This window comes from Lissotriton vulgaris, chromosome 4_1 (genome assembly GCF_964263255.1).
Source record: "Lissotriton vulgaris chromosome 4_1, aLisVul1.2, whole genome shotgun sequence".
NCBI lineage: Eukaryota > Metazoa > Chordata > Amphibia > Caudata > Salamandridae > Lissotriton > Lissotriton vulgaris.
Window position 1 is genome coordinate 474129425 of NC_141691.1, and position 26131 is coordinate 474155555.

General features: G+C 43.6%; 1 protein-coding gene across 1 annotated transcript in view; it reads right to left on the minus strand.

Annotated features, from left to right (window-relative positions):
• KLHL4 (kelch like family member 4) overlaps nt 1-26131 on the minus strand; it is an 840437-nt gene that overhangs the window by 241716 nt on the left and 572590 nt on the right. The window lies entirely within an intron of this gene.

A 26131-nucleotide genomic window follows, 5' to 3' on the forward strand; every position in this document is an offset into this window, starting at 1 on the left:
TTGCTCCCCCTATCTTCTGATGGTCGAGGGTTTAATGGTTAAATTTCTCCATTTTGTCCCCTGCTCCCGCCGGGCGATGTATAAGTAACTGGTAAATATATCAGCTTCTTTAATTAATACCTTAAACCCTGCCATGTAGAAAACGCTAAGTTTCTAATTTCTTTCTTCATTCTAGATCTAATCCAAAAAACGAACTGAAAACTGCCCCTTCTGCCTTGCATGATACAGTACCATGAAACTATGGGTAATTCCGATGTATTAACTATCCCTTGTCCATAGATGACAACTTAATCATCTACTTGTTTATTCTGATGGAAATTCATTCTGCCATCAATTTAAGTAAGCCCCGTTCATCTCTAAGAGAGCGCGCGAACACGCTTGTACCTTTTCCTAAACTCAATTGAATAGGCACAAAAGCGCGTAACTTCACGGTTACCAACCCAATCAAATTATGAACAAAGTGCATGTTTTAAAGTTTATATGCCACTGGGAGCACTAAATCACTATGTTAGGAATTTATTTTTGTAGGGACATAGTATTAAAATTATCCCATTCTCTAATATTGTTTCAGAAAAGCTCACCATGTCCTGATGATGATCTAAAATTATCTAGATCGAAACGCCGTCGACCCAACCAAGGAAATTTCCCCGCCTCATTGTATATATTTTTGTGGAATATATCCTTGTCTGTGTGACGTTTGTATACAGTTTTATTGTAATTTTTCACTCAGTCACCTTATGCACTTTGTCACCAATGTGAGCACCTGAAACATATGTCTTCAAAAACAAAATAAAATATTTTTTTGTATGTTACCCTACAGAAAAGCCTTTCTCTCTAGATTGACTCAAATAATTATACCCTACTACACAAGGACCTTTTTAGGCCACCAGAAACCAATGTTTTTCTTAAAAATACTTCAACCCCAGGTTTAAAATTTTGGGGTACCCTTGTTTTTCAAAACTACTTCACGCGCAGTGGCTACACTGCAAGAGACCCGCTCACTGAGCGGTATTCAAATAAACTACTGTACCTTATTGAGGACACACTACTCCAGTCCATACTATCTGAAATGTCTATACCAGTAGGAACAATCTACACCGAAGTATAGATAGCGAGTAAACTCACTGGCCCCTCTGTTTCAGGGCCCTTTATTGAGCACCAGAGCCAACACAGACATAGCTAGTAATAAACTCTCTGAATTTGAACTCCTCAAGAAAAAGCATATACAAACAGAACTCCATGCCCGTATGTTAACAGACTCTCTAAGAGCAGGAGTCATACCAGTGGGCCTCCAAGTACGCAACGTCCCGGCAATTTTTACCCAGGACCAAAAATTTAAAACAGGTTTTGCCCACATTGGGACAACCTGTTCACGCCATTGGATGGTGCTTGGTATCGATACAGCACAAGAACATAGCAAACGGGAATTGGAGGAAATCCAGGCTTTAGAACAGGCCATCAGAGAATTAGATACTCCATCAAATGCAAGAGCCTGCCTTGACAAAATAGATCGCACGATACAGGACTTTCAAGCCTTCGAATTACACAAAAAAACGACCAAAGTAACTGAAGATATCAAGAATTATAACAAAGAAAAAACCTACCCCTACCTTCAGGCAGATTTTTTCACTGTAGGTCCCCAAGAACAGCAAAGATTCCCAGTAGGGACCTGGGGACGTTTCAAAAACAGAGCCGCTGTTACTTTCTCAGACTCCTCAGCTGAATCCGACAGCTCGGATGCAGCAGAAGGTCCAAGTACCTCAGCTCATAACAACCCCCATTTTTGAGGCAGAGGCCAACAAAGGAACACAGACCCCCCCAGAGGGAGAGGCAGAGGGAGAGGGAGAACCAGACCCAGGTACAACTTTCCCCCTGGAGAACGTCAAACCAGGAATCGCTTCTACCAATGGGGCTACCAATACTAAGTACTGAGACTTTCTCTCAAGGAAATATGGAAGTGATACCCATATTTACCTCTCCCAGCATCAACTAAACTCGACGGATATTTCCCTACTAAGTAGAGGCTTATCCTTTGTCCCCGCAGAAAAACCCAACTGGGTTAATATCCAGTCAGAAATCCTAATTTTCTTTAAAAAAGTGAGAATACAAGCCTTCTTTAAAAACAGGGAAGCTGTCTCAAAATATGACACTACAGGATTACTACCTGCCTCAACCTTTAACCCACCAAGTGGCACTATGCCACCAGAAGTGATCACTTTCGAACATCTGATCCTTCGGGAATTGGATAAAATGAAAAAAACAGCTATAGATTTACACTATACAATATCAGCATAGAGGAAAGGAAGAGCCTTATAGAACTTAAACAGAATAACAACATTGTGATAAAACCTTGTGATAAAGGCGGCGGGATTGCCATCCAGGACCGCTTGTCTTATGAGGCTGAAATTCTTCGACAAATCAATAATACAACACACTATGAGAAATTGAGAAATAACCCTGTAAAAAGTATTAGTGACACCATCCAGCAGATTACTCAGGAAGCCCTAGAAAGCGGCTACATTAGCAAGAATGAATTTCTTTTCCTGTGTAATAAGGAACCCCGAACTCCAGTACTCTATACACTTCCTAAACTGCACAAAAACACGGAAGCCCCCCAGGCAGACCTATCCTTTCAGGATGCGGATCTGTTGTAGAACCCTTGGGGAAATACATAGATTTTTTTTATAAAAGACATGGTCAAAGAAACAACTACTTACATTAAAGACACGACACACTTAATCAATCTGATTGAATCACACCCGTATCATCCTAACGCTGAACTCTTGGTCACTCTCGACATAGAGTCTTTATACACAAACATTCCGCAACAGAAGGGGATGGATGTGATCAAAAAACTTCTTAATAACCGACTAGTTACCCACCAAGTCCCTACAGACTTCATAATAAACTTACTTGAGATTGCCCTTACAAAAAATTACTTCATGTTTAATGAAACTTACTACAGACAATGCAAGGGTACATCTATGGGGGCTATTTTTGCCCAAAATGTTGCCATACTTTTTGTAGATGACCTTGAATCCAACATCATACTTAATTCAACAAACCCATATCGTGACAACATCCTCATGTGGCGCAGGTACATTGGTGATGTCCTTATGATATGGGAGGGAGACGAAGATACACGAAAGGACTATTGTGTATGGCTTAACAATAGCCAACCTGATCTCAAGTTTACATTCCATTATGACAGACATCAGATTGACTATCTGGACGTCACAATTAAGTGCCAAGATGAACAACTTTATACCACCCTCTTCAGAAAACCGACCGAGCGCAACACGCTCCTCGAATATCACTGCGCACACCCAAGGGCCCTTAGAGACGGCCTTCCTTACGGCCAGTTCCTCAGAATTAGGCGTAATTGTTAGTTTAAGCAAGACTTCTTCCTGGAAGCTGAAACCCTATGTACAAAACTAATGAGCAGAGGCTACCCAAGAAAATTAGTGAGAAGGGCTATGAAAAGAGCGTGGTACGCCCACAGAGAACATCTACTGCAACCTCAAAAGAAAAAAACCCTTAAGAGAATCACATGTGTCACCACATTCAGTACAGTCAGTAACAAACTATGTAAAATAATCAAAAGATACTGGCCTGTACTGGACCCTTTAGAGCTTGATACAGGAACCCCCTGTTCTCTTTTAAAAGGGGATGCAATCTCAAAGACCACTTGGTTAGGGCTGCCACTACGACTAAAAAGCAAACCACCATTGAAACATGTCTGAATTTGCCACCCATTGTAGGACATTACAAATGTAATCACTGCACTGCATGCGAATTCACGGTCAACACAAAAATGTTTGAATATGACAACTGTAAACATATGCTTAAATCTTTCACAAATTGCAATTTAAAATACTTTATATACTGTATCGAATGCCCTTGCAGAGAATTGTATATTGGCCAAACAACTCAACAAATAAAGACAAGGATTTTCCCGCATAGAAACAGAATTCGCTGCAAGGTTACACCTGCACCACTAGTGGACCACTATCTGGAACATAGACACTCTGAAAACGATCTAAAATGGCTGGTCATTGACCATCTGCTGCCCAATGCAAGAGGTGGTAATCAACAAACAATCCTGAACCGCCTTGAATGTAAATGGATTTTCTCTTGTAAAAGCATTAAAAAAGGGCTTAATACTCTTGATGAGTGGAACAGCTGTGGCTAACTTGATACCAAGACTTTAAAGACTTTAAATTCCATAAGCCACCCATGTTATGGCTGCATATCCATACTTGAACTGCCTTTTGAAAACAATGGTATAATCATCTATAAATACAAAAATATGTAATGTCTCAACTGTAATATAGAAGTGTCTATGTTGCAATGATTTAACGTAATACTGTTACAACGCTTTAAAATTGACTTTGCTCAATTGTGCACCATAGATTCATAGTGGCGCTAATTATGTCCTGTCCTGTAGGCATGCGCAGTCCCATTGTGCGTGACCCCTTTCCTGCGCAAGCGCCATACCCAGAATATTGCACGCATGCGCCGGCCTGAATCAGGAAGTTAAACCAGAGCGCGCGTTAATCCATTCTCACTGAACGACAGGACAGCGAGGCAGACACATCCGAACCGCGGACCGCAGTGATCTAGTAAGTGTTTCTCCTTCTGAACCCTAGCTCGCCCTATCTTCTGATGGTCGAGGGTTTAATGGTTACATTTCTCCATTTTGTCCCCAGCTCCCGCCGGGACGATGTATAAGCAACTGGTAAATATATCAGCTTCTTTAATTAATACCTTAAACCCAGCCATGTAGAAAACGCTAAGTTTCTAATTTCTTTCTTCATTCTAGATCTAATCCAAAAAACAAACTGAAAACTGCCCCTTCTGCCTTGCATGATACAGTACCATAAAACTATTGGTAATTCCGATGTATTAACTATCCCTTGTCCATAGATGACAACTTAAAAACTTTATTTTTTTAAAATAACTAACTTTCTGTTCTGTACACAGATTATGGCATAAAGACGAAAAACTTAAACGCTAGACTAAAGGAAATAATTGTTGAATTTTGACAACATCAGTTATTAGTAAGTTACTATTCACAGGGGTTAAAACAACCAAGGCTTACCCCTAGGAGTATCATAATTAATCCCTCTAATAATCCCCCATCCTTTTTGTCTCCCACGTTCTCAGATTAACCAACTGAGCAATTTAATCATCTACTTGTTTATTCTGATGGAAATTCATTCCGCCATCAATTTAAGTAAGCCCCGTTCATCTCTAAGAGAGCACGCGAACACGCATGTACCTTTTCCTAAACTCAATTGAATAGGCACAAAAGTGCGTAACTTCACGGTTACCAAACCAATCAAATTATGAACAAGGTGCATGTTTTAAAGTTTATGTGCCACTGGGAGCACTAAATCTCTATGTTAAGAATTTATTTTTGTAGGGACATAGTATTAAAATTATCCCATTCTCTAATATTGTTTCAGAAAAGCTCACCATGTCCTGAATGATCTCAAATTATCTAGATCGAAACGCCGTCGACCCAACCAAGGAAATTCCCCTGCCCCATTGTATATATTTTTGTGGAATATATCCTTGTCAGTGTGACATTTGCATATAGTTTTATTGTAATTTTTCACTCAGACACCTTATGCACTTTGCCACCAATGTGAGCACCTGAAACATATGTCTTCTAAAACAAAATAAAGTATTTTTTTGTATGTTACCCTACAGAAAAGCCTTTCTCTCTAGATTGACTCAAATAACATAATTATACCCTACTACACAAGGACCTTTTTAGGCCACCAGAAACCATTGTTTTTTTTAAAAATACTTCAACCCCAGGTTTAAAATTTTGGGGCACCCTTGTTTTTCAAAACTACTGTGATCTTGGGCAGCAGAAGATCATGTGTGTCTCAGTGACGCTGCGAGTGTGTGCCATGCGCAGCCTGAGACCCCGTGACGAGTTGTCTGGTTATCGTGCACCGGGAGTTCCTATGAGTCTCACTGACTCTGAGTGCGGGTGTAGTGTGCAGCCTGGGATCTTCCCATTGCCCAGAAAGTCAGAGAAATTGCATCTGAGGCCCAAGTCACTGGACAAGGAGAGGAGAGTAGGTTCAGGCCCCCAGGTAATGTGTGTCGACTCCTGGTGTGGGGTGCGGGCTTGGAGGGAGATGCTCTCGGCCTCTCTCTGTGTCCTGCAGCACAAATCTCAACTTCGGCTCGGGTTGAGGCCAGTTGCATAGGGCGTGGCAGCAGCGGGGCCTGAGTGCGAAGCTGCACTTACTGTGTTCTATCTTACCCGTGTGGGGGGGCAACTGTAGCTGGAGACTAACCGCAAGCCAGCATGAGTGACAGAGAGACCACAGGAAGCACCGTGAACGGTGCTGGAGTAATTTACATATTGTATTACTTCTGCATACTGGAGTATCTTATGATTGTATAACGCATTGCTTTATTCCTGGTCAACAGAATGCCTGTGTTGTATTGTCCATTGCATTAGTTTGCCTAATGAACTGCCTGATAGGTGTGTTACGCATTGCACTAGGTTTGCATAATGAACTGCCTGATAGATTTGTTACGTCTTGTCTTAGTCCTGCATCTCGATCTGCCAGATTGTAGTATTACACATTGCAGTAGTGTTGCATACCGAACAGATATGTGTGTTCTGCATTGCATTAGTTTCGCATAACGATTTGCCTGATAACTGTATTATGCGTTACATTGCTTTTTCCTCACAGAGTACCAGAAAGGGGACCGTACGCATTGCATTACGGGGGCATAGCAGTTTACCATGTTGCTTCTTTATGCATTGCATTACAGTGACAGTACAAATTCGCCAGATAGCCATATTACGATCTGCATTATTCTTATGTTGTGAAGTACCTGATGCTTTCATAGCGAACTGCATATTACGACATTAGGATTACGTAGGAATGTTTAGTTAGCTCAATAATAATAGGCCAGGGGGAGTATTACCCCAACGTATATGTTGGTTTAGTATTGTATGGTTGCATCCTATATCTTTTTATAAACATATACTTGTTTTTCTATAAATCTCATGAGGAGTCTATTTGTGGTGTTATCATTGGATTGATGTGGGCATAATTGCAAATACTTTATACATTGGCCTTGAAGATAAGCCCGGCGGTTTGTGCCAAGCTGCCAAGGTGGTGGAGCAGGGGCTCTCTCTAGAGACGACCTGTCTTTTCCATACCGTTGGGGCTCGCAAGTCCCTGTTTGGCATACGGTACCTACCTCAGCCATCCAAGGATCCTGGGAATTCTAACAGGAGCTTTTTTAGAAAACTCATTATGTTAGAGTAAGTTTGAGAATTTTTAATACTATAATGTATAAATTTCATTATCCTATTTGATGTTTACTGTGTATTTCATATGATGATTGTTCTTTCATAAATATTTGTAATAATCAAATAAAGATAAAGATGAAAGATGAAACAAACACTTGACCCTACAGATTGAATTGTGTAACTTTGTAGTTAATTTAACACATGTTGTAAAGTCATTGACTGTTGTGAAACTTATGTTTCTGTTCATCACAATATAATTTGCTGATCACAACATTAAAGGACATCAAAATAGATAGAATGCATTCCTAACTTTTATAGCTAATGTCTGCATATTGAATATTTGATTATTGCAATAATTATTTACATTTGATTTGACTCACAACTATCAGCATTCGCAATTGCAACTCAATGTTTAGTCATGGCAATGCACAAGGGTACTAGTCAGGTTTGAATTTATTGGGTATTTACTTGAGTTGACACCCTATGAGCTTTGACTCATGGGCAAAAGCAAATGCCTGCTCAATACAGGTGCTGTCCAAATTGAATAGCTCTTGAAGGTAAAACTATGACTGCTTCTGCCTCAGAATTCACTTTTTAATATGGTGCAGGATGTCTATGCAGGGTGAATAGAGTTTACCATAATCAAGCGGTCATGTAGCTGCTTAGGACCAAATGTTGACAGATTAAGGGCCAGATGTAGGTCACCAAATACCGGTCGGTAATGGCCGATTTCGGCCGTTACCGACCGGTATTTGGTGATTGAGATGTAGGGGGCCTTAAATTTACCAATTCGGTATATTTACAGATTCGGGAAATTTACCGATTCTGTAAATTACCGAATCAGTAAATTTACTGAATCTCAAATTTGTGATGTAGGTAGCACTGAAAACAGTGCCACCGGCCCTTAAGAATTTGTTATTTACCATGACATACTATGTCATGGTAAATAGCGAATTCCTGTGTACATGCACATCTGTGCAGGTACACCTGTGCCATGTGGCACACATACATTCCCTAAGGGCATGTATGTGTGCCACATGGCACACAAGCCACAATCAGGGGTGCAACAGGGTGTCAAAGTGACACCCTGCCCCCCTTGCAAATTGTGTAATTAACATTGATTACTATGGGCCTCAAGGCCCATAGGATTCAATGGCAAAATACAGAATTGGTAAATACTGATTCATTAATTACCGAATCATACCAATTCGGTAATTAATTTGGTAAAATTACCTACATCCCGATTGCCAGTTCTTAAATACCGAATCGTTATGATTCGGTATTTAAGAATCGGTAATCTGGGATTACCTACATCGCGCCCATAGTCCTCTGCAGGGTGTTAAAACGAGTAGCAGAAAATCTGCAATAGAGCTGGAAATTGAGCTTATAGAGACATGGATTGATATTATGTATTCCATACATAAAACATGGAATTCTGCTATGTTTCCAACATAGTATACCACACACCATTACTTAGCATTCAAGTGAGCATCCACAAGTTGCCTCTTCCAAAGGTGCTAAGAAAACACTGCTGAAAATATAGTGGTCCATCACGTGAAGTATACACTGGGATAACTAATTTAAGAATATCTCTGGCACTGTTTTGAGCTAACTAGTAGCTTCAGTAATTGAAGATCTGGAGCAGCATTATATTACAGTGGTAAATGACTCTTAACCTTAAAGGAATGTGATGCTTTTGGCTAGAAATATAGCAGTGTCTGTAAACATCTGTAAAGTAAATTCAGAGCGCAACCTAACAAAACACAATATCATCAAACAGCATACAATAACTACACAATATTAACATGACAATTTACAAGACAATATATAAGTTAAAAAAAAGTAATACAACACAAAATAAACCAAATAACACTATGCAGTAATAAAGCAACAGACATGTCATAAAATAATGTAACACATAACTATCACAACTAAACGCAACAGGACAAATATGAACAATCATTTTTTTCACTAATTAGTCCAGGTGGGTGACTACTTATCTTATCTAAAAATGCAATTCTTGTCAGTGTGAACCACTAGAGTCACTAAAATACCATGAGAACAATGCCCTGGTAGCTCCGACATAGAGTAGTTAGGCTTATAACTCAGTGGCAATGAGTGAAATATCAAAGCAGTGACAAAGTCAAAACACAACTCAATAAAAATCCTAATCTGAATTAGAAAAAAGGGACTTCTTAATATTAAAATGACATAAAAATGACAAAAATCCACTAAGGGGAACCAGAGATTTAATTTTTTTAAGTATTGAAATAAAAATTGCACCAAAAAGAGTTAAGTGCCAACTGCTATCAACTGGTCGAAAAGCACAAGGACCTAGGAATGATTTGTCGACTACTGCGATAAAGCACAAGTTGAATACAGGGACCAGGTTTGACCCAGAAGGAAGATGTTCCTCGGAACTTAGCCTCAAAAATAAAAGTCCAAAATCTTCAGCAGGGCAAGGCATCAGGATGCACAATCACAAGATCGGATAGCCAGTGCCCGAAGTCTTGGTGAAGCTGTTGTTTTTTAATGGGAAAGCTTACAGTGGGAGAAGTTAGAATTACGCACACAGCAAAGGTCTCTTGTGGTCAGATACTTTTGCCACCTTCGCCCGATCAATATTTCTTCAATCAAACTTAGACACTTGGATTCTTCAAGCAGGGAAATTCTGCAACCTGCTGCAGAGAAGAGCTCAGTGAGGCCAGATACCATCTCTGTGAAGTCCTTCTGAAGAAGATTTTCCACCACGAAAGTCTCTGAGTAGAGGGTACCTGAACCTTCAGCCCAGATCAGCCTGGCATGTTTGTCTCAGTCCTTTGGAGTCAAAAAGCCTCTAGGTCCTAGGTTTTCTGGGCTGATAAGAGAAGTACAACAAGACACCGCCAAGGGATTAAGGACCTCAGGAAAAGTTCTTTGTGGTCAGAAGTCCCTCCAGTAGAGGCATACAGCAGCGTCCATGGCATGTCTAATTGGAACTGGTCAGCTGGGCAGACGCAGCAAAGGTCTCTTATAGCTTGTTGAGTCACTGTAGTTTGACACATTTTTGCTGTGTAGAAAGGCCTAATGTATATATTCATACTCACCTCTGAAGTGTTCTGTGTCAGTCCTTTATGACTGGGTACTAATATAAAAAAAACTGCCTGCTCTACATGTTGAGTTTAGTGTGCCTACACAATGAAATGAATCCAAAAAGCCAAATTTAATTGGGTAAACTGTGCTAGGCATTTGTATGAACAGGCCCGTGTGTGGTTTGAATATTTCTTTTACATCTGCTGTTTGCAAATGTTTGAGAAATAATTAAAAGGTATTCCTCATTTATTTTTCAAAATGCAATTTATTTGTAAAACCGGATTTTTAAAATTTTACTGAATAAGTTACTTTATAAAAATGTACTTTAGTAGACTGAGCACAAAGGTTGCAGAAGCTGACATAAATCAGTTTCGACACTTATTTCATCTCCACAGCTACCATGTGTTTCCTTAGATTGGAAAACTAAGGCTCCTTACTAAGAAGATAGTGACCTGATTCTGAGCCAAGAAGGACTGGCTGATGGCAACTACTAGGCTCTTAACATGAAAGAGCTATCTGGGAAAGGCCAAGAACACCTGGTAGAACATCAGAAAGATTTGATCTTTGTTATAAATGGAGGGGCCAAAAAGTGCCTTCTTCTATTCATCCTCAGGCTCCCTAAACAGCCAGGCTCAAGTTACAGTGGGAGTGAGCACCATTTCTGCAGCCCGACAAGTAGAAAAATAGCAAATATAAAGAGATGAGTGACTAAGAAGATGACAAGTAGCCATTGTGGTAGGATTAGCGCTCTGACATTTGAAACAGGGGCTTCTGGGTAAAACACAAGGAGGAATTACTGCAAACGCGTGTGGGATTAGGGCAAGAAATTATCCAGGATATGTAGTGAAAACGTATTTATTTACTGATCATTTGCTAAGATAAATCTGGCTCCTCAATCACCACATCTTCAGAACATTACTAGACATGTGGAGACAGTAATTGAATGGCCTCCTGTTTGCCTGCTTCAGGGGTACAAAAATCAGGGCTCCTAACTTCTAGTGGACCCAGCTGACTACACAGGAATGGACTCTGCAGGACATATGACTGCGGAGGGAAGTGGCACCTAGGTGCCTTACCTGAAAATCTAGGGGCTGAAAGACTACCAGAAGGATCATTTCCAGCTATTGGAAAAAAGAGGCACTTAGTCATGTTTTTCGCCTTTGCAGGACCGGGACAATATACAGAGGGTTGCCAAGGGAGGTCGCAAACAAGGCAGGCAAGTAGCCTAGGTTTGTCCCACTTTGAGTTTTTTGCCATGCTTAAAATATTATATGGCTTCATGGAACTCTACCTGCTTGTAGCTTACAGTTTTGTACAATTGAAAGATTTTTGGAAGGCAACACCTTAGACTGGATGAACTTGGCTAATGTATCCAAACCGTGAAGGGATCTCAGCAGCTACGAAATCCCACTTAGTTCTGCCTAGAACTTTTACAACAAAAACCAACAGCTCCAGCCAGGGCTTGATGAAGACCCATTTGACTTGGAGGTATGCTCCAGAGCCTCAGCCTTGTACTTTGCTGAAGGATTTTGGAATTCGTGTCAGAAACGTTGTATGAAGATAAAGCAAATTTGACCATTCCATTATGTTTTGTCTGAAAGGGCCCCTGTCAACATTGAATTCTTCGTTCAATAGCAAATACTTTTACTATTCACAAAATTTGAAACAATGTTTCCTTTTAGAAAATTGGGTTAATGGTTGAGGGGATGAAACCCTATTCAAACAACAACCACACATCTTTTCAGGGCGAAATATAAGCAAAACCCCAAATTATCCTGTGCTTAAACCTCAACCTTTTCACAAAAGCAATCAGGTTTAACTTAGAGACAATGTGTAAATTATTTATGCAGCACAATAGTAACATACCAACACAAGAAAAATTCCACACCTATTTAGAAACGCAGGGTAAAATCTAATAACGTATTTGAGACCAAAACAACAAAAATCCAATCAGTAGAATTGGAGATGTGCAATTTCAAAGATTCAGTGTAAGTAAAGCATGCACCCAGCACAACTCACAGTTGGGGGATATTCTCAAGGAGCTAAGGCCCATAGCAACAGTTTACCTGTGATAGCAGCCGCAAAAAACATTGCCACAGGTGACCCCCCGAACTATCGCTAATGAGATGCAGAGTAGGTGTTCCCAAGCAAAAAGCTGCGACAACACCACTCTGCAACATTCTCAACGACCAGCCAGATCGGTGATACGATCGCAAAACATGCGATAAGGAACTTAAGCAGCAGGAAATTAACACCTGCTCTGACCTGGTGGAAAGTCGGACCACAGCCTGCACCACAAAAGAGAGCCCAGTCCACAGCCACACCTGAAGGGCAACAGATGCCATTGAGCCACTGATCATGCAGCTCGGAGCCCCAAAAGTACCACAACACGTACCGCCACCACCACCAGGACCCCTCCCTCCCAGGGCCAATCCACCCGACTAAAGACATACCACATCAACTACACAGAATCATGTACCAAACAATCTGCCTGATGTCGTAACAATCACACCTGGTGACATGCATGTGTTGTTACAAAAATGAGCATCACACATATACCTTTGAATCAACAAATTACTATTTATTTAACTAAACACAGAACAGAAATAAAGACACATGGCGACTCCCCTCTGGACAATCCATAGGTCACAGCCTGCAAGACAAAAATCCTGATGAGAAGGTGTGTCTTGTGCACATCAAAGGACAGAGAGAGAGCGAAGGAGAGAGAGAGATACAGAGAGGGAAAAAGTGAGGGAGAGAGAGATAGACAGACAGACAGAGAGGGGGAGAGAGAGATAGATGGACAGAGAGGGGAGAGAGATTGACCGTCAGAGAGGGAGAGAGAGATAGACGGACAGAGATGGAGAGAGAGAAATAGATGGACAGAGAGGGAGAAAGAGAGATAGACGGACAGAGAGGGGGAGAGAGATACAGATAACAGAAGGGACGGACGGGGAGAGAGAGTGCAGACACTGCGCACCCAGGCCTCATTCCTTACCTTCGGCCACCGGAGTGTAGAAAAGAGGGACCAACACATGCCGCTGCAAGTCACAAGCCCTGGGCCTGCGGACATGGCACCCTCCACATCATGCAGCACCGCTCCGCAGGCCACCAGGTCTCACTTTTGATTCTGGGTCTTGATTTCACCATGGCAGAGGACATACCAGTGCACCCAGCATCATCGCAGGCTGCACACCAGCTCAGCCTTATAGGTGCCACTAACTCTGTGATCCAGGAGGCGTTGCCACATGCCGATAGGCCCCCGCTGTCCACTGGCTCAGGCCTATACTGCGGTCCCGCAGGGCACACAAAACCTGAGCCGTCCAGACCGCCGGGTCTGGGCATCATCACAGGCTGCACACCCACTCAGCTCTTAAGGTGCCCCTACCTCAGTACACCGAAAGTCACCGTCCCGTGGCGGTGTGTCTGTGCCAGCCGCAGTGTATTCAGTGAAACCAAGTCTGTAACCCGCAAGTCATGGAACCTCTATGATTGGGTTTCGTGGTGCGGACGCCATCATGTCACCTTCGGGTCGGCGGAATGTGATGTTGCAGGCCCCAGGGCCCCTATGCCTACATGCACATCACATGGATACACCCGAGAGAGGTTGGAAATGGCATGGAGCACGTGTGCATGGCCCTTTTTATTGGCACACGTGTGCTGGATGGGTGTGGCGTGGTTGTAAACCACCAGTGAGGGAGTGGCAGTGGCATGCTGACAACTAGACCTGTGGTCAGCAGATCACTACAGGGAAGTCCTGGCACATGTGGTGTTGTTTTCCCCCCATGTGCATAAGGGTAGTGGGCTGGCCAGTCCAGTGTAAGGGTGTGAACAATGACCCCAGGGCTCTGGGCATTGTTCCATATAGGACTGGACAAGGAATTAACAAATGCGTGTCGCTGTTGTTGCGTCGCACCACCCGGACAACATTCCGCAATGTGTCACAACGACATGAGCCACATGGACATGAGAGGGATTCACTATAAGACCATAGACATGACACAACGTTGTGATCTGGAATGTTTAATGCACACTCAGTGGACTATTGCATCTGGGGCAGGACTGGGCCATGCAAACCCCACTTTACAATGATGGCCCGTGGAGGGCCAGACAGAGTCCTTCAGGGAATGACAAGTCTAAAAGAAGAGGAAGTGTCCAGTCCGTAGTCTGAGTGCTATGTCATTGACGAACACACAGTATATGGCAGTCCATGTCAAGATCCAAGGTGAGTGTCGCAGGGTGCATCGGGGGACAGTGGAAGCTGATGTTTCAGAGGGCAGAACCAAGCAGAAACCGGCCATATGGCAGTGATGAATGCTACTGCGTCCTTCTTAATACAAAGGTGGTTTCATTCGCATCTTCGTGCTCTGCTCTTCCATGTGCCTCACGTGTGGGTGGTGGTGACCTTTCTCCAGCATTATGTGGCAGTGACGTCATAGGGGCTAGAGGTGGAATGTGTGCTGCACTGACACTTCAGAGGGCGGAGATTTAGATGTAGTGGTAGCAGCAGCATGCATCAGCACCAGGCCTTGTGGCATCAATGCCATGAGGATGGTTTTGAGGTCACTGAGGAACACAGCTACCACTCCTTGATGTTCATTTTGTCTGTGTGGTGTTGATTTTAACATGGTCAGTTGACGCGTTATCTGGAGACTATCGCATGGGGCCGCCGTGTTGAGAATGCTTCGTTAACACAGCATAATTTTCCCGCGATAGACTGTGATGTTGGAAGTTGCGACTTTTGCGATGGTTATCACACGTTCTTGAGAATATGCCCCGCAGTAATCTGGTTGTGCGAGACCCAGTGAAAATCACAAGTTAAGGCTACCACAATGGCACGCCAGCTAGAGACAGGGACAAGGTCAATCCAGCTGAAAGAGAAGCTCTGTCTAATTTTATATTTGATTTTCCTGGGATAGAATTATGTCAGAACTCTTTTTGAGTATGATGATCAAGCTTAGGGGAAAGCTTCTTAGTGGGACTAATATTTCTGATGATTCTTTATTTCTCTACTGAGTCTTTATGGCATTTATTTACCATATGTTCTGCAATCCTCATGAGATCTCCTGTATTAAATTCTTTAAATTTCTTCCGTTCGTAGTGGAAGAGGCCTTGAGGAGCACTGTAGCAGGGAATGCACTGTAGCACAAATATACCGTCAGGCATCGCAGATAGTCAGTCGTTGCAGGAGGTTCATGTTGGCGGTTTCCGCAGGCTTTCAAAGCCGTAGTGTAAAGTGCCCAACACTTTGGGATTTCTCCTTTTCTTGAGGAAGGAGCACAACTGATGCCATTTCAATGTTTTAGCACCTGGTGGTCACCTCTTGGGAATCAGTACCTAACTTCAGCAGAGGTCAGATGAGCTCAAGTAGATCCAGTTGCAGATTCAGGCAGCAGGTCAGCTGCGCAGATGCAGGGAGGCCTCTGGAGCTTGCTACATCTCTGTAGCTCATAACAAGAGGTCAGTCAACTGACGTTTGAGTCACTTAAACCTGGGATGAAGGGTATATGTCCAATCTCACTTCTCTGCAATAAAGGCAGCAGGTAGCAGGGTAGCAAAGTAGCAAGACAACAGTGTAGCAGTTGTTTTGGCAGCAAAGCAGCACAGCAATCCTTCTTCTGGAATAGCCACAGGTCCAAAGGTTTACTGAAGATTTTGGTCTGAGGGTACAATATTTATAGCTGGTGCCAGCTTTGAAGTAGGAGACGATCCTGAAGGTATCCAACCCCAGAGGTGTTTTGAATTTCCTGCCTCCCTGCCCTGGCCACAGCTTGTCTGGGGCAGAAAAGACTAGTGTCCAAACATTTTTGAGTGTGATCAGGCAAAGGCTTTATGATGATTAACTGTGGTAGGTGACAGCTATACCCATGAACAAGTCAGAGATGGCCCATCCTGCCAACAACTATTCCCCTTTTGTCTCACAATCTTGGAGCAACTCACAAAGACCAACTGCCAGCTACACGTAGTCATGTGAATTAGGTTAGAGACTCCAAGCATTAAATGGTTGGGGCAGGAAAATACCAACTTTTTAAGGTGACATTTTCGGAATTATGACTTCAAATCCAACTTCACCATTAATGACGGTTGTACATTACAATTCTTCAGATACCAAACTTAACCTTCCTATTTGTCCCAATTGAAAGTTATCCTTTGCTAAATGAAATATGGTAACTGCAGGAAATTGGGTTATTGCTTGACTGGGGTGTGAGCCATGGTCAAGCATCAACCACAATCCTTTCAGGGTGAGGTACAAACCAACCCAAAATTAACTTGTGCTCAACCCTCTGGTAACTTGGCACAAAGGATTAAGGCTTAACTTAGATGCAATGTGTAATATATGTGTGCAACACTTTAAACAGCAATAAAGTAAAAAAACGCCACACATAAAGGTCCACACATCAAATTAGAAAACTAGATTGATTTTTAATTATTCAAATAATGCTAATACTACAATATTCCAATCAGTAGAACTGGCGATATTCAATCTTGAAGATTTTTGCGAACAGCACTAACTGTGGAGAATATGTGATGTAACAACACGATCAAAATGATCGCGGTATGTTACATCGCAGATTTTACAACACAAGTCATTACAATGACTTGCGCTGGTGGACGCTGGACTTAGGAATAGTAAGATTTACTATTCCAACACCAGTCTACGTACAGTAGGGAAGGTGTTGGAATAGTACATCTTACTATTCTTTAGGTTATAGCGCCATCCAGTGCAAGTCAATGTAACAACTTGCGTTGTAACTGCAGCGTTGTAACTGCATTGCGGTGTGCTCACTGTGATGTAAAGGATGTTTACCAACTGTGGATATCTAGTCAAGCCGGACCTGAACAAACCAAGCAGACCATGATGGAGTGCAGGCTGACTACATGGACCCAGGTAGACCCACTGAACAAAGTATCTTAAATCCTGGTTTGCAGAGAGATGTGAGGATCCGTGTCAAAGATGCGCTGCATGGCTACAGTGATGCACCAGTTGTGAGATGCGGCGAGGCTGCATTGAATGGCTCTGTGTCATCGTCGAGGATCCCATTGATGAGATGTGCGATGCGCCCGGTGTCAGAGATGTAGTCCAAAGTCAGAGCAATGCATCAGTTCCAAGGAGCTGTGTGGCTGCAATGCAGATTCTTGCATCATTTTCTTTAAGGTTGCTGTCAATGAGGTATGTGAGTGCCTGAGTTAAGGTTGCTTTGCGCAGTAGTTGTTCCTGGGGACTAAGATGTGATGTGGGTCTTTGCGATGGGTCCAATGTTGGAAGACTGTTATGACACACTGAGGCTTCAGATCAGGAGGCCAGCCAACTAGCCCTTGGGGTCACTCTGGGTTCAATATATTCAGTGTCAGCCCTTCTCACACAGGCAAGAGGGTAGCAGGAAGGAAGTCAGAACAGAAGGGTAGCATTCCCTTCAGAGCAGCAGTCCAGAAGAGTGGCAGTCCTTTTGGTAGCACAACCGTCCTTCTTCCTGACAGAGTATCCAAAGATCCAGAAGTGTACTGAAGAGTTGATGTCTAAGGTCTAATATTTATACCCAGTGTTGCCTCTGAAGTGGAGGAAAGCTTATAGAGGCGTGCCCTCAAAGTGCACAGGTGCACTGCCTGCCTGGGTGTTGCACCATACTAACTACAGGGGTATTGAGTCCTATATGTGGAGGCAGGACACAGCCTATTAAAGTGTAAATGGGGATAGGCCCAGCTCCTCCCACCCATCCTGCCAGTCATGGCCCATCCAGTCACACCTAACCTCCCCATTGTGTGTGGCTATTTAGAAAATATGCACAAAGCCCAACTGTCAACTACACCCAGTCATGTGACCAAGAGACAGGGTGCAGGCACCAAATGACTAAGGCAAGAAAATACCAACTTTCTAAAAGTGGCATTTTTCAAAATTGTAATTTAAAATCCAGCTTCACCAAAATTCTGGACTTTTCATTACATTTCGGGAGACACCAAATATAGGAGAGTTAGGCCTTGCATTAGTGAGAAAGGAATTTATGAGTTTTCACTACAAGGACAGGTAAAACTTACAGCTACATGTCCACCTTTTAAATACACCACAGTCTGCCCACTGGGTCGCTAAGGGCCTACCCAATGGGTGTCTTATATGTATTAAAAAGGAAGGCTTGGGCCTGGCAAAAGGTTTATTTTGCACGGGCAAAATGATAGTTTAAAACTGTACACACAATTGGAGGCCTGCAACATGCTTAAAGTGCTGCTTAAGTGGGTTGCAAAATCAGTTCTGCATGCCCATTAGTAGCATTTAATTTACAGGCCCTTGGCACAGTTAGAGGAACTTAAATAGTGATTTACAAGTAAATAAAATATGCCATTTGGTGCAAGCCAATCTAACATATTTGAAGATAGCCACAATATGCCCTTTAGTCCTGGTTTGCAGTGGTAACAGGAGGGCAAAGGCAAATGTTTGGGGATGACCCTGAAGAAAGGGGCAAGTACAACACTCCTTATTTCCCTTGCCCAATTGAATTCATCTTCGTGTCACCAAAATGTTTTTTATTTTTCTAAATTAGTGTGGGAATCTAAATTGTACAGCTCTTAACTATGCAGTTGCTATTACTGCTTCAACATACTACATACAGCTCTGAGTATGGCCTAATTCTTTGCCATTGCTACCAAAGGTAGGGCAGAGATTTCCTAGGAACTACATTTTGACTTAACAAGATTAGGTTTCAATTGGTCAGCCTTTCCTGAATAACCTAATTTCTGAGTCCCATGTTCTCAAAATATGTGGATATCTATTAATTAAATTAGTATTTTCAACCTATAGTAAGAGATAAAGGAAACATAAAAGAGAATCTGATGTTTCACATTGTTGATGGAATCTTCAGACCCAAAAATCAAACTTAGAAACAAGTCACCTCTTTTTAGGTGTAGGCATTGTGCCTACGAGAAAAATGCATTTCAAAAAGAGATGTAAAAATAGCTAAACAACCGTGTGACGCCAAAGGAGACACACATTTTGCTTCTTAATTCACATCCTGCTTTTACTATGTTCTAGTCCTGCATAACTGTAACAGGAAGATGAACCGACTAGGATCTTCCAAAATAGCACACTGTTTATAGGAAGAGTCCTCTTTCCAGAGCGAAAGATAACATGTGGGAAATGGTTAATGCTTTGAATATATAGGTCACCTAATTAAACAGGAAACCGAAATTTGTTTTTGATGTTGATTTACCATTGCACACACTGTGTGCTTCTTTATAAGATGTAAACATTTCTTTACGTGCTTATCTATTTTTAAAAATATTCTACCCATGACTCACACGTTACCTTTAAATGTTCCTTCTTAAGGGACAAACTGGCATTTCTTATATTTCCAACTTAACATCACTCTGCAATCTAAATTACCTTCAAAACTGTTAATAAAACGATGTATTTAATGCAGGGAAATTGTGGATGTGGATTGAGCAAATATTCACTACCAACACCTTAGACCGTTAGAAAATGCAACTTTGGAAAGTATAAGAACTATGGGCCAGATGCATCAAGGCTTTTGCGACTCGCAAAGGCCGAAATTCGCAGAATGTCGGACTTTGCGACTCGCAAACGGCCTTTTAGCATGATTTGCTATGTATCAAATAATCGCAATTTAAGGAATCGCAAAAAAATGCGATTCCTTATTTTGCCATAGCATTTAAGGAATCGCAATTTTTGCGATTCCTTACATGATATGTATGTAACTATTTGGAATTGCGAATTTGTGTTAAGAAATCGCATATTACCACCAACTTGTACTTGGCGGTAATTTGCGATTTCTTTTAAAAATGCCCTATTTGGCATTTGTGAGGGTGGCATGTGACACACATACATGCCCATAGGGCATGTATGTGTGCCACATGCACACACATGTAAATTTCAGGGGTGCAGCAGGGTGTCTTTGAGGTACCCCTGCACCCTTGAAATAATTCTCAAATTGCGATTAGCTAATTGCGAAATCGCAATTTGAGAATTATTGCACTATCATTCCTATGGGCCTCCTGGCCCATAGGAATGCATTGCAAATTATTCTTTATTTGCGAATTCGCAAAACGTGAATTCGCAAATAAAGAATAATAAGGAATCGCTAAAAAATAGCGATTTTGTACACACATACCATTTTACGCTTTCTAAATAGCGATTTGCAAAAAATCGCTATTTAGGAATCGCAAAATGGATGCTTGATGCATCTGGTATAATGAATATACCTCACAAGTTATTTAACAATTGCAATTTAAATTGAAATTCCTGAAAATCTGATCCTGATATTACCCATGCCACTATAAAAAATACAGGTTTATTAACATTTACAATAAGCTGTTATGCACATGTCTGGTTCTAAGGGGTGATAGGTTACTCACGCTGCAAGATAGCTAAGTAGAGTCTACTTGAAACCATGCCATTGAGCAACTGGACCGAGTCTGAGGCAAATAAAGGAGCTGGGCAGGATCACCCAGCTGTGCAGGGCATGCAGGCAGGGTGAGCTTTGTCATAAAAGAGGTCACAAGTAACGACATACTAAATAACACACAAAACAAAAATGAGGAGAGAAGGAGGTTAAATGCTAGGTTCACCATCCTAAGAATATTTAGTGTGAACAACAATCCGTAGTTGACGGATCAACGAACCTAGCCACGGGAAAAGGGGGTTCACTTAATGAGTGAAACACATCCCTGTCTTGAGAAAAGAAAATTATTTTCCTGAGTCCCCTCACTCACCAAAGGGTTGCCCCTAGGTGACATGCTTCATCATTGGGGCCATCCCAAACATCTACTGTCTGGAGAAACTGTTTTCAGACTTACAGTGGTGGAGCATATGTATAGCCCATTCTTTCATGCTGTTCGTTACTCTATTACCATAATGGTGCGAAACATGTTTATATTTGGCAATTATGGGGAAGCCACTGAAACAATAGGATGCAATATGATGGGCTCAAGTCAGACATTCAATGCTAAGCAGTTGTAGAATACTCAGGAACCAAGTTTTGTCTATTTGCATGAGTAAGTTAAACCTATTGGTAATTCTCAAACATTTCCATTGGCATTTGATATAAGTATGTGCAGGTGTCGCACAACATAGAAAGGAAATATGTACTATTCTTTCATAGAGCAGAATTACACTTATTTTCGTGATGTAAGATAGTGGTATAGTTAGGTGCTAATGAATAAAAATGGCCTCATTAACACCTCCTCAATTTGTGTATTATCTTCCTCCCCTGAAATGCCGATGTAGTATGGCCTAAGGGCTGCTTTGTGGGCATGTTATGTTAGCATGGCTTATTAGAAGTTTAAAAACCATTTTACCTTTTGCCGCTTTTGCACACGACACTGCATAGCTTTTTTTGTAATTTATCCTTCGTGAAGGTCTACACATGAAAAAGGGTTTTGTTTTTGACATCTCTAGACTTACATCATGCCCCTAGTCTGCACAGTTAGTGCTGAAGCAGTCAAGGTTATCTAAACATGGTAGCTTTTTTTCGACATGATCGAGTAACGATTTCTAGACACAACAATTAGGCAGCTGTGAGCCACCTAAGATTCTGGTGCCCTTATTATTGCGCACTTGCCATGATTTCAGACACTTTGAAGATTTTCAGTTTCCAGGGATGCAGAGAGCTTTAACTGATCCGGATGTGATTTACTCTTACTGGGCAGAAAGGTAATTGGGTCCCCCAAACAAGCCAAAGAGACCTTCTTTAGTGTATAATACATAGTTCCTATATAGGGAGGGTGTTAAAACTAGGTGCTTCAAGACCTGTTTTCACCATCAGTGTAATATGATTTCTCCTTTTGTATTTTATGGAATTGTAACAATGCTGACCATAATTTTTCTAATCATAGGTCTGCTTATGTTGGCTAAGATACTGCACATGAGATCACGTCATTAAAATAAATATTTTAACTTTACAGTATCTCTTATTTACTCCTGTTGTAGACTGGTATGAGAGTATTACAAAAGAATGTTCTCACTTGCCACCATTCCTGGGTTTGTACTAAGTCGCATGTTCTAGGTTCTGGTTACTTTGCAATAGGATGAAGAGCTAATGAGAAACTGATGCTAGCTGGTTGGGGGTTTTCTAGGTACTGAGGTGAGTTTCTGGTACACCACAATTCACTGATGTCCTAGGTCTCTGTGCAGAGTTCTGTGTATGAGCAGGAACCTTGCAACATGGCTCCACCAATGATGTGGTCTTATTGTGAGACTCTTGAGTAGAGCTTGTATCAGTGAACGACCCCCTCACTATTGTTTCCGGTTGACAGTGGTGACGGATAAATCTACCTATAGTTACATAGGTCTTTTCAAGCTTGATAATATAACATGATTTTCTATTGAACTACTACCCAGTTGTGCCTTTTCTATTGCAATGTACTTATCATTCACTGTGTAGCTATGGCTGCGGTGGATATCTCAGTACACAGTCGTTTGGCTGTGCGCAATCGTTTGCAGGATTTTCTAGTCTCTTTGGAAGGACGGACAGTGGTTTTTGTTGTATCTGCTGAGGCATCGTACCCGTTTAAGCTGTTTTACTCATGGGTTACGTTTCCAGCGGTTGATGCTGGTACCTGTGTGTTTCACACTTACAATCCATCTGTCGTGTCTGCCGAGTCTGCTCCATATAGAACACAGAAAGTTCTGATTTCTGCTTGGCAGCATGCCGTTTAGTTTAATGGTCATTGATGCTCACGCTTGCCCAGGCTAGCAGGGGGTCGTGGTCGATGGTGTACGGAGGGTCTGTTGTGTTGCTGTCTGTGGGGGCTGTCTGGGTGTTGAAGCTGTTGTGGATGTCTGCTATCTTGCGGTGGAAGAAGGTGGCGAGGGAGTCGCACAGGGCTTGCGACGGCGGGATGTCATTGGTGTTGGAGCTGGGGTTGGAGAGTTCCTTCACAATGTTGAAGAGCTCCTTGCTATTGTGTGCATTGTTGCCGAGGCGGTCTTTGAAGGAGGTCCTCTTGGCCGCCCTGATGAGGTGGTGGTGGTTGCAGATGGCTGCCTTCTGTGCTGCGTGGCTGTCCGGAGTTTGTTCACTGTGCCATTTCTTCTCTAGTTTTAGGCAGGCTTGCTTGGAGGCTAGGAATTCTGGGGTGAACCAGCTAGCCCTCTTGCTGGTGTCTCTGTGGGGAGGTTTCTTCAGTGGGGCGAGGGTGTTGGCGCAGTCCTCGATCCTTGTCTGAGGCTGTGGGAAGCATCATCTGTGTTGGAGGGTTCGGTGGGTGGGCTGAGGGCGAGGTTTGCGTGTAGTTGGTCTTCAGTGATTTTGTTCCGGCAGCGGTGGGGGATCTGTTGGGTGCGGTGGTATGTGGAGGGTTTCTGGAAGGCGAAGTGGATGCAGCGGTGGTCGGTCCAGAAGAGTTCGGTGGTGTGGCTGATGGAGACGTACGGTTTGAGGAGAAGACTGGGTCGAGCGTGTGGCCGGCGGATTGGGTGGGCGTTGTGACGAATTGCTTCAGTCTGAGGTTGGCGAGGTGTTTGATCAGGGTTGTGGAGTTGTTGTTGTTGTTATTCTCAAGGTAAAAGTTCAGGTCTCTGAGGAGGATGTAGTCTGTGGAGGTCAGGGCGTGCGTGCTGATCAAGACGGCGATGGAGTCGCTGAACTGGGGGCAGGGTCCGGGGGGGCGGTAGACGAGGGTGCCTCTCGGGGTGGAATTAGGGTCTGTGTGGATATGGAAATGCATGTGTTTGGCGGTGCTAAGCGCGTCGTCGGTGCTAGTCGATACCCTGATGCTGTTCTTGTGGACAATTGCGATTCCTCCTCCGACTCCGTTGGTGCGGTCTCTGCGGGTGATCTTGTAGCAAGGGAGAGGTGTGGGGCCAGGGCGACTGACGCTGGAATCTGGGGATCACGGTTCGATCCCCGGCTTCGGCGGCAGGTTAGCCCAGCACCATGTGTCTCTGGGCAATAGCTTGCTTAATCTTCCCGACTGCCCCCAGCGCCTAGAGACCCTTACGGGTGATTGTGCGCTTTACAAATATGGATTATTATTAGCCATCTGGGATGGCTATGGTGATGTCGGGTGCGGAGGAGTCGTTAAACCAGGTCTCTGTCAGGAAGGCGACGTCCAAGGATGTTTTGTTGAGCAGGTCCCAGAGCTCGACGGCATGCTTGCGTGCGGAGCGGGTGTTCAGTAGTATGCATCGGAGGTGGTTGGGGTCTTTCTTGGCGGGTTGTTCATCGGCTCTAAGGCTGGTGTAGCTGCAGTTCCGGCAGGTGGAGGGGGCGTGTGTGCGTTTCGGGGCGGCCTAGAAGCAGGTGTGGCTCCGTCGGGAGTTTAGAGCATGCAGAGTGCTGACGTGGTAGTGGTGGCGGTCATCGTGGCGGGTGCAGAGGCCAGGGGTTCTGGCTCAGGGCACAGTCCAGGCGCGGACGGGAACAGACGGGGTCACCTTAGGCGCACCTTCTGCGCGTCAGTGGTGCTGCCGGGCATCGGCTGGCATATATGAGGAGGTGGGAAGGATCAGCAGCTGGGAGGCGGGGGCAGCAAATGGGCAGTGGGCAGTCAGGGGGGCGGGGACATAGCGGCGAGGGCTGTGAGGGACAAGGAAGGTAACAGGAGGAAAAAGAGGCACAAAAATCAAGAGTAAAACGAGTGGCACAGAGGGCAGAAGGCACAAAAAAACCAGTGGAACAGAGGGCAGAAGAGCACAACAAACGAGGGAAAAACGAGTGGAACAGGTGGCAGAAAGGCACAAAAATTAGTGAAAAACAAGTGGAACAGAGGGCAGAAAGGCACAAAAAAACAAGAGGAACAGAGGGCAGAGGGGCACAAAAACGGGGGAAAAACAAGTGGAACACAGGGCAGAGAGGCACAAAAAACGAGGGAAAAAAGAGTGGAACAGAAGGCAGAACGGGCAGTGAGGCATGGGGGCAGTGAGGGGAACAGAAGGAAAAACCGGGCAGAGACACGGGTCAGCGAGGGGTACAGAAGGAAAGACCGGGCAGAGAGAGCATGGGGACAGCGAGGGGAACAGAGGGAAGACAAACGGGCACAGACCACGTACAGGCAGCGGGGGAAGAGAGACAACAGCAGTCACAGACACAACAATGAAAATACAGGCCATACAATAAAAACAATAAAGCGGAAGATGAACAAACCTACCTAGGGCCTACCACTGGCCACAAGGGATGAGGTGCATGTGGCAGCCTGCGGGTGGTGGAGGGCCTCAAACGTCCCCGCAAAACTCTTCACTGGATAGACCTCATTCCTGGTGCCAATGGGTCAGATCAGGCAGGTCCCCCAGTTCAGCCACTTGTTCCCCTGTAGGCTCCAGGGCATCCCCCTCAAGGTTTGCCTCCTCTTGGACAGTGGGAACTTCGAGGGCCGGTTTCCCACGCTCCCAGCCTCTTCTCTTTAAGGCAGACACCTGGGCCACTCTTTTAGTGTCCAGGTGCTCTTGAATAACCGTACCGGCTGCCATTGACCGAGTGGTCACACACTCCCACTCAGGCAGACCCAACATCTAGGCCTGGATGGTAAATTCCACTCGCTCACGGAATTTGTGGAATTTTGGCAATTCCGTGTTCCGTGGAGAACGTGGAATTGGCGAAAATTCTGTGATCCGCGGCATAGCCGAAGTTTTTGCTTGTGCGCGCTTTAAAAATGCATGTTCACGCACGCGGTAGTGACTTACCGGGATCCCTGCATTCGCCAACAAGTTTTCATATCCGTTTGCGTGTGCCACGATATTATGGTAGCTGGCCGCGCGATCCCGCAAGAGTGTGCGAACGCATCATTCTGACGCGCCATCGGACATCGGACATCTGCGGATGC